At 39.3% G+C, this 10409-nt stretch overlaps 1 pseudogene; it reads right to left on the bottom strand.

Annotated features, from left to right (window-relative positions):
• Positions 1-6321: 6321 nt before the first annotated feature.
• Positions 6322-7385, bottom strand: LOC103586499 (annotated as a pseudogene).
• Positions 7386-10409: the final 3024 nt, after the last annotated feature.

Raw genomic sequence — 10409 nt, 5'->3', positions numbered from 1 at the left:
CTTGATTGGCTGTATTTGTACTGACACAATGAATCCCATTGTTAGGGAAACGATGGCCTTTCTTAGTCTCCAGGTAGAGCTGGGCAGATCGCAGCTATGTTCATCCTGACTTGGATAAGTACTCTCACCAGTAATAAAAAAATAATTTTAGCACTTGAGCTAATTGGGATAAAAAAAATGTGACACCCAAGCCAGAAATAAGCTTAATGAAGCCCATTAAATAATTTAATGATTACATAATTACGTTCATTTAAAATGCATGAATTGATTACTCTCAAATTAATTTTACCATCTCTGTACCTTTTTGAGCACATTTATTTTGAACAAAATGAAGGATTAGTTTCATTTCTGATGGGCACTCTGCCATTAATAATCATGTCTCATTATAATGAGGAAATGTTGTGTTTTGAATAAGTTCATGTGACCATATATTTTCTGATAACAGACAAGCTTGTTCAGTGGAGAAGTTTAAGCTATTGAAAGAGTCTTACTAATTTGAATCATAAAATGAATAAGTGGAGGATTGATGTGCTCAGTGAACAGAAATCTAGACGGTAAAATCTGGTGCAATCCAGCTATTAGGAGCTGAATCAGGGTGTTCTGGAAGCTCCAAACCAGTTGCCAAATCAGGTATACAGGATAGAAAGGGCTAAAACTTAAAGTGAACACATGTTAACTGCTTTTCTAACATCTTTTTCTTCCCCTTTTCCAACAGCCCCTAATTTCTGTTTGGTAATCCCCATAATTTTGAGGTCGAAGACTCCTTCCTAGACTCCACGTGTATAGCATATGACCCACTAAGCCAACCATTGCATTTAACCCTTCTGGCCATAGTGATTGTTACGGAGGTGAACATGTGACCTAAGGCTGTCCAGTCAGAATGAATCTCAAGACCCTTTTAGGGCATTCTGGGACAAAACTCTCCTTTTTAATTTTGGCTATGAGTGAAGAAGCAGGTTGGCAGTCATTTGGGGCTCACATTGGAGGCCAATCTTGGGATGAAATTAAACTGAAGAAGGCTGAACCAAGAGACAGAAGGAAACCAGATGTTGGTGACACTGTTGAGTCCCAAGATAAATCCTCTCCTGAATCTACATCCGGACCTTTTCATTACAGGAGGCAACAAATCCCTTCTATTATTGAAACCATTGCTGCAGAAAGCATCCTGCAAGAAGCTGAATTTAATAGGTTATAGGACTTTTCTTTACAGCTGTATACTTTCTGTATGGCTATAGAATCATAGAATTTCAGGCCTGTGAGAAGCGTTAAGGGTCACCAGTTCCAACAGGGGTGCCACATAATGATTTGAGAAGCTGATTTGTGGTCTTATATGGGTGTTTTGCATTTGTAGACCAGTTTATATCTTCCAGCATGTTTTCAGAATGGTTTGGATACTCACAACAAAGGCTCTCTTTAAGGGAGCTGGGCAGGGACCACCACGCCATGAGATAGTCAGGATTGGGTAGTGAGAGAGATGCTTTTTGTAGTCAAAAAGATCAGATGATGTCAAATCCTTGCTCTTCTGCTGTGTAATCTAGACTGCTCCTATACCTGTAAAATGAACATAACAGCTACTTTGTAACTTTTTTTTTTAAGTGTGTGTGTGAAAATTGAAGTGGAGAATGTCTATGAAAGGGCCTGCTGTACGGCACACAAACAGTGCATAATCCTCGTCAATTTTGTTTCTTTTCTTCTGAATCCAGGAAGGATTCTTTTTTTTTTTTGTCTTTTTTCCATGTCCGGCAACGGATCACAACCCTCAGTGTTGCCCCCGTACCGGACCGGGGACCGGCGACGGGATCGCAAGCCTCGGCGTTGCTCCCGCGCCTCGCTCAGCCAGTGAGCGGGAGCCGGTCTGTACGTGGGATCCGAACCCTCGGACGGGAGCGCTGCCGCGCTTCCCAAGCAGCGCACTATCCAGTGCGCCACCGGGCCGGCCCAGGAAGGATTCTTTTGAATCCCTGTTCTCTTCCAATCTTTGCCTTCGGTTCCACCATTAGAGACTCAGGGGTTTGATTCTTGTAAAAATATGCATATCTCTGGAGCATCTATTGGTCATTTAAGCCTTGGTGAAAATTTGAAGTTGTTAGCAATAGTTTACTTCTTAGGATCAATGAAAGATGGAAATTAGCAGATTGTGATTAGCAGTGGAGGTCAGAGGGCACGCTCCTGAGTACCACAGAAAAGGCTCCAAAGAAAGACAAAGAATCCATTTTTCCAGAAAAATGTTTTGGGCATTTTTAAGTGTGTCTGAAAAACATGAAAAACATTGATGTCTTCATGGAGCCACACACCACAAATGAGAAGTTTTGCCTAAAAGTTTAGTCGCACCGTTTGAGTATTACAAGGCACTCTCTGATGTCCTCTCTGGAGGGCCCAACAGTGATACGCCCGTTCTTTTGACAGTCTCTGAGAAATAAGGAATTGCCAGACATGAAAAATACACATTATTTTATTTTATTTTTTTAAAGATGACCGGTAAGGGGATCTTAACCCTGGACTTGGTGTTGTCAGCACCTCACTCACCCAGTGAGCTAACTGGCCATCCCTATATAGGTATCCGAACCCTTAGCTTTGGCGTTATCAGCACCGCACTCTCCCAAGTGAGCCATCGGCCAACCCTAATATATGTGTTATTTTTTAAAGGCTGACTTTGTCAGAGGCACTGGGAAAATTTTTTTAAAGACATTTGTTTATTTTTTTAAAGCCAAAAATGAAATATATTCACTTACATACCTGAACACTCCATGGAGTTACTGACTTCAGTCATAGCTCAATGAGGAATTGTCTCTCCATTTCTGGTTTTCTTGATTTGGCTTCATTTTCAAACAGATGCCCCCAAGTGGTAGCAAAGATAACTATCAGCAGTCCCAGGGTTATCAGCTTAGCTAACTGTTTTACATGTACATCTTCCATTCTCAGTGCAAGTTTTCCAGGTATATATTATCCCCATTCTATAGATAAAGAAACTGAGGCTTAGGGAAGTTTAGTGAAGGTCACCCAGCAAGTAAGGTCACCCTATTATGGGTCAAATTGTGTCTCCCTCCCACCCCGCAAACTTATGTGTTGAAGTCCTGATGCTCAGTATCTCAGAAATGTGACCTTATTTGGACATGGGGTCTATGTAGATGCAGTCAAGTTAAAGTGAAGTCATTAGGGTGGGCTCTAATCTAAAATGACTGGTGTTTTTATAAAAAAGGGAATTTTGGAGACAGACATGCATAGAGGGAAGATGTTATGAAGAGAGATAGGGAGAAGAAGGCTGTCTCTGAGCTAAGGAGAAAGGCCTAGAATAGAATCTTCCCTCACAACCCTCATTAGGAACCAACCCTGCCAACACCTTGATTTTGCACTTGTAAACTCCAGAACGGTGAGACAATACAATTCTGATGTCTAAGTCACCCCATTCGTGTCACAGTACTTTGTTACAGCAGCCCTAGCAAACTAGTATGGAGTCCAGATTTGAATTCAGATCTGACACCAAAGCTGTTGTTCTTTCTCCTACGCCACATTACTCTACCATGTGGTAATGTGCACGGTAACTGTGAGTTTTATAAGATGTGTTCGTTTTCTGAACTGAAGAATAAAATATTTTCCTGGATGGGATTCTGCAAATTCTTTCTGCTGTCACAGGCCTCTAGAGGAAGGCGAACATTTTCTATAAGCAGCTGTGCTTGAACAACTCCAAACATCCAGTGTGAAAGCAGCAAACACATAATCTTCATACTGGGTAATTGCTGATTATAATTGAGAGAACATCTTAATTTGTTAAAGTTCCACGTGTATATGCATAGTGACAGCCCTTGGTGGCCCTGCTAAGGGGGAGACTTTGCTTCTGCTTTCATGGGTAACCCGAAGAAGCAGTTTGAGTAGCACCAATTCATCTCCTCCATGTTCTGGCCACATAGTATAAGATTGTTACAGGATATTTATTCTCATTTCCTTAACAAACATATATGAAGCATCTCCTAGGTACGAGTCCCTGTCCTTGATGCCATAGAACAGCACTATCTGTTAGAAATACAGAGCATGCCACAAATGTAAGCCACATAGGAGATTAAAAAATTTCTAGCAGGCACATCAAAAAAGTAAAAAGAAACAGGTGAAATTAATTGTAATATATCTTATTTAACAGAATCTATCAAAATTGAAAACAATAAAAAATTGTTTATATGATTGAGTGAGAAAAGACAGACACTGATGTGTTTTTCCTATACTCTTAATAATGATCATCAACATGGAAGACAGACTTCTGTGACCAAATGTGTGGAGTTTTTTCTCCCCACACCAAGTAATTCTGCAGTGGACACCAGCTGGCTGTCCTCTAATTCTGATGCCAATCGCAAGCCCCAGGTTGTTTTACCTGTGTTTCTGACCAACTGGCTATAAATTGGGGTTCACACACTCCCTCCTAGGGTTTGATTGATTTGCTGACCAGCTCACAGAATTCAGGGGAACACGTAATGTTTGCCCATTTATTATAAAGGATATTGCAAAGGATATAGATGAAGAGATGCACAGGGCAAGGTATGGGGGAAGTGGCATGGAGCTTCTGTGCCCTCTCCCAGTGCACCACCCTCCAGGACCTTCCACATACTCAGCTACCCTGAAGCTCCTGAAACCCAGTTCTTTTGGATTTTTATGGAAGCCTCATTACACAGGCATGACTGATTAAACCACTGGCCACTGGTGATCAACTCAACCTTCAGTCCCTCTTACCTCCCTGGAGGTTGGGAAAGTCCCAACCCTCTCATCTTGCCTTGGTCTTTTCAGTGACCAGCTCCTATTCTAAAGCTACCTAGGGGCTGCCAGCCACCAGCCAACTCATTAGCATACACAAAGGCACTATTTGGAGATTCTAAGTATTTTAGGTGTTGTATGCCAGGAAAGGGACAGGAATGGGATGAAGACCAACTACATGTTGTATTTCAAAATATCACAGTGAAACTTTTTACCCTTTCTTCTTACAAAGTCTTCAACACCTGGTGTGTATTTCAGCCCAATAACACAACTCCATTTGGGCCAGCCACATTTCAGATGCTGAATAGCCACATAAGGCTGGTGGCTCCCTTATTGGAATGTGTGGGTCCAGAGGATAAAGTTGTGACAATGATGGCAGTAATAATGAGTCATAATGACTTCCATTTATTTTTGTACCATACACCATGAATGTTCTTTTTACACACATTGTCTTTTTTTAAAATGTAAGTTTTGAATATATTCATACAATTTAACATAAAACCATATAAAAAACTATATAGCAAAATGTCTTGAACATAGTCACCATCTTCCCAGTTCCCCCCTCGAACAAAAAAACAAACAAAACAAGAAACTATTTTATTGCATGTTCTTACATTTTTTGTAAGCAAATAGGAATATGTATTCTTATTTTCCCCTTTTTATTTTAACCCAAAGGTAGAAAATTATATCCGTGTTCTGTTTCATGTGTTTTTCACTGAACAATTAAATTGGAGATTTTTTTCATACTACCACTTAACTTCCCGATCCTTTTTCACAGCTGCACTGTATGGAGGTACCATAATTTAATTAGTCTCCTGTAGATGAACATTTGGGTTGTTTCCAGGGTTTGTAATTAAAAGCAAGATATTGCAATGAATATCTTGTGCATATGCCATTTCTCATTTGTGCAAGATTGTTATAGGATAAATTCCCAGGACTGAGATTGTTGGGCCATAAGGTAAAAGTGTGTAAAATTTGAGACAATATTGCAAAATTGCCCTCTGTCGGGGTTGTACTAATCCATGTTTTTTTTCCTAATATACCAGAGTATTCAGTTTATTAGGAAAGTACACTTCAAAATGTTAAAAGTTACAAAGCCTAAGAAAAGCAAGCAACAAGTCAATAAAACCACAACTCTGAATTCTAACATTTTCACATGGTATCATTCACCATGAAATGCAATAAGACTACTAATGTTTAAGTGGAATGAATTCTGATCTGTAAATTACACTCTTGTGACCAAACAAATGATCACATACTGTGTAAGACTACAAAACATGAGTAACAACAGAAAACGGTTCTCCAGGACTGCTTTTTCAAAGCTTGAAAATTAATTGACCCATCATTTCAGGAAAAATAACAAAAAAAGATGAGTACAAATTAGGAGGCTCTACATGTAGAAAAAAATCCTAATTCAAATATTTTAAACAAACTATTTTAGATGTTTTTTTGATATTGGAAATGTGGCCAACTATCATAAAGTATTTCTCTTTATCACAAAAATTCCACATATTAAGGATTTCCACAACCCAGGGGGGCAAAAAATCTAGGAACCTTTTTTTTTGCCTGAGCAATTATCTTCTAAAAAGGCTCTCCAAAATCTTGAGAAGTATCACACTCTGCAATGAAATGCGTAAGATGTTCAACACACCACTCACTTATTTCATGTAAATTCTACTTTAATGCAAACTGTATAGACTTTTCTAATGAAGGATCTTTTTCAATCAGCATTTTCACCACCATCCTGAAAGTTTCACAGTCTTGTCAGTAAACCTGTTCAATCTCTTTGGTTTTGATGCTATCGCTTTTGAGCGACTGGTTAGCTGACTGTCTTCAAATAATTCTATGCCATATGTTGCATTTGACTCAGGTTCTTCTGGCTGGTCAATGAACAATGGTGCCGTGGATCCCGCCTCATACTCAGAAATTTCAGGCAAGTTACTTTCATCTGACTTGTCTAGCTTTTCAGCAGCCCACTTGCTTGCAGCCTGAGCAAGTTCCTTTTCAGTGAGCCGACTGGGTTTGTCTAACACCTTCGATGAAGGAACTGATGAAGAACTTGAGAGTGAAGCATCTCTTGATGTTTTCAAAGACGGGACAGGTCTCTCTTTACTTCTATGTTGAGATTGATGGAAGGAGTATGTTTTGCTTCTTTCTGGAGAGTAGCTTCTACTACTGACACTGGAGCCAGATCTGCTGTGTGGTGAATCTTTTCAGCCTACAGGTGAGTCTTGGGAGGAATGAGTATCCCTTGTATGAGGAGACTGGTATCTCACATAATGGGAAGAGTAGAAACCTTTTCTTCTAAAGCCATCCCTTATGTCCCTGTATTCAGGCTGCCAGCTTCCAGAATGATCATCTCTTGTCCATCTATAGCCAGATTCATCTCCTCTGTGAGGTGGACCACTTCTTTGATCATAAGAAAAACTGCAGCCCTTGTCATATTCTGGGTAATCAACATGACTGTAATATCTGCTGTAGCTTTCTTCACCAGGTCTGTCTAGCAGTGGTGGTTTCTTTGGCACAATATTAACTACTCTATGGTAGCCATCACTGGGATGACTTTGAGGAGGTATTTGTTCTCTTGGAAGTCTTTCATAGCCATGTTGTCCCTCAGACCACATTTCATCTCTTCTGTAAGCCATGACTCTGGGCCACCAGGAGACCCTGTAAATGTCCTAATTCATGCTTCTAACATCAATGTGCAGGATTTACATATTGTCTTATTTGATCCTTAAAAAAACTGTGTGAGGTACATATTAGTGTACCCATTTTTCAGGTAAAGAAACTGAGGACTCAGATGTATTACATGACATACACACTAATGTGTATGTGTGTGCACAAAGCACAAGACTCAACCCCCCAGTTCTATCACACACATATACATACACACACACGTGTATCATAAACTTGCAAAAAATTGGGAAGTACAATTTAAAGAACTTTTTTTTCTGAATCATTTGAGAGTAAGCTGACGATCTGATCCAACCCCCACATAGGTTGTCCCTGAGCAGCTTGGGATGAGCTTTCATTGATTGACAGCAATAACAAAAATAAGCAGAATATAATGAGTTTTTCATCAGGTTAAATTCATTCAATAGACAGGGTGGTACTTTATGGTCTCCCAACTTCTGTAGTGTTCATATGTCCTTTCTTTTATGGAATTATGGGTGTGTTAGACCTAGTTAATTTTTACACCTTTTATTATGAAAATTACCAACATTTACAAAAGTAGAAGAGTGCAATGAATGCCCCATGCACTCAGCACCCAACTTCAACAAATATCAACAAATACCAGTCTTGTTTCATCTAACCACCTTTCCTTCCCACCATTACTCTACTGGATTAATTTAAAACAAAGTGTAGACACTATATAATTTTACTCATAAATTCTTCAGTATGTTTTTGTATAAGAGCTGTTTTTAAAAAACCATAACCATCATAGATATGGTTGGGTTAAGTGTTCATTTATATGGTTTTTTATTTTTAAAGTTAGTGATCAAATATTGCTTTCTTAAAAAAAAATCTTTTGAAAATGTTACTGGTCCGTGAAATTCCCGAATCTGGGAATTACTGCTCAACTGCAGCTGTGATTCTGTCAGCAAGCTTCATAAGTCTTCAAAATGGATCTGACCCAGGGCAGACCCAGGCTTTCTGAGACCTGAAGCTAATAAAATTTTGGGGCCCTCTTTATTTAAATAATACAAAATTAGGAATACAAAATAACATTTGAAAGCAAATATGTTTTTAGTTTGAGAAAACAACTTACCACAAATTACAAAAGTTAAAAAGCTGACAAATGCCAGAAGCATCACAAAGACCGGAAAAATGACAATGTTTTTATTAATGAACTGCTTGAACCACCTCTGTCACATATTTTCCTGAATTGTTTGTCTGCATACTCTGATTGCTTATCCATAGAACAAAGATATTTGATACCATCTTCTACAGAGAGCATAGAAAGGTAATTCAGTTTTTCCTCTAGGATGATTGAAATTTGTTTTTTTATATTGATAGTAAGTGACTTTACATACAGAGAGACTTGCTGTTTGTGGTAGTGTTTTGGGTTTGTGCCCTTGTCTGATAAACACTATTGTTTGAGATTCCATCAGCAGAGGTGCATTTATCTTTGTAGTCTCTGCAGTCTTGGGTATATTCCCGATGGGAGAGAACTTCCATTCTGATTAGGTGTTGATGAGAAGTGAAACTCCTGTTCATGAGTTTACACATCAGATGTTGGGAGAGTTTCCTAAAGACTACTTCTGGTTCTGTGTATTGAATGCTTGTTGCTTCTCCACTCTTCACAGAGTTCCACACCCAGGCTCTGGAGGACAAGTTACTATTCCAATTGGACCTCTGGCTCTGCCTCTTCAGGATGCAATGCTGAGTGCTGAGCTGCAGGAGTATTCCTGGGAGCCATTCCTACACAGTGGCAGTGATCCACATAAATATGTCTCCCTGAAATTAGGCTAGATGTTTTGCCAAGATAATTTCCTCTTAGCCAGGTCCCCCAAACACCTGCAGCCTCTCTAAAGACACAGTATGGAGGGAAAGGTGTTGGAGAAGTCAGAGTGGAAAGAGACAGCAATCTTAACTGATCATGGCTAAGATATCTTACATTTTCAGATGATAGCAAAATCTGTAACTTTGTGAGCACCTTGTCAGGGCTTCATTCACTTCATGGTAAATTCAGCTTCACCTCTGGCTGCCTTTCAGATATCATCTTCCACAGGTGAAATCTTATCCCATCTTTTGTTCATTCCAGGCACAGTGACCTGCTCCTGTTCCTCAGGTTTGCAGCATTCTCTGCCGCAGGGCCTTTACACTTGCTCTTCCTTCTGTCTGGAACACTTTCCCCAGTTATCCAGACATGGCTCACACCCTTCTTCAGCTATCTGCTCAAATGCCAGCTTCTCGCCATCTTGTACAAAATAGTACCCTAAAAACCCAGCACCCACTCTCTGTACCCTCCCTACTTTATTTTCCGCAGTACAACTTACCACCTCTGACGTAGTATATATTTAGTTATTTGCCTATTACATTTCTCCCTCTCATTAAAATGTAAACTCATGAGAGCAGGGACTTTGTTTTGTGCATTGCTGTGTCCTTAGCATCTAGAACAGTGCTGGCCCAGAGTAACTGCTCAATAAATATTTTTGAATGAATGAAATGTATTAGAAACCACTGAAGAATTTTAACCAGGAGAGACATGAGGCTTTCCTGACTATGCCAAAAAATGAATCCCTCATTTATCTTTCTCCCATAACATCTTTCCATGATTTTCCTTGAATTATAATTACGTATCAGTTTTGTTTTCTCCAACAGATTGTAGAGGATAGAGAGTATGTATAACTCATCAACATACACAATACCATATGTATTATATGAATTAATGCTGGTGAAATTGAACGGAATGTACTGTCTCATTGCACAGAAATTCTTGAAATGGCCATTTTTTGGTTTTCAAGAAACTAGATTATAAGCTGTTTCTGAGTAGAGGAAATTTCCCTGGTCGTTTATGTCCTCTCAGCACATCTTAGTAATCAATACATTGTACTTCTGAAATAGAGTTCAATCTCTATGTATTTCTGTCTATACAATTTCTGTGACTTATGTAGTATATCCCAGTTCTCCATTATAATGCATTCCCAAGCAAAATTTATGTATCC

This window comes from Galeopterus variegatus, unplaced genomic scaffold (assembly GCF_000696425.1).
Source record: "Galeopterus variegatus unplaced genomic scaffold, G_variegatus-3.0.2 Scaffold345, whole genome shotgun sequence".
Lineage (NCBI taxonomy): Eukaryota > Metazoa > Chordata > Mammalia > Dermoptera > Cynocephalidae > Galeopterus > Galeopterus variegatus.
Note: the sequence above shows the minus strand (reverse complement) of the source record. Positions and strands in the feature narration are given on the sequence as shown.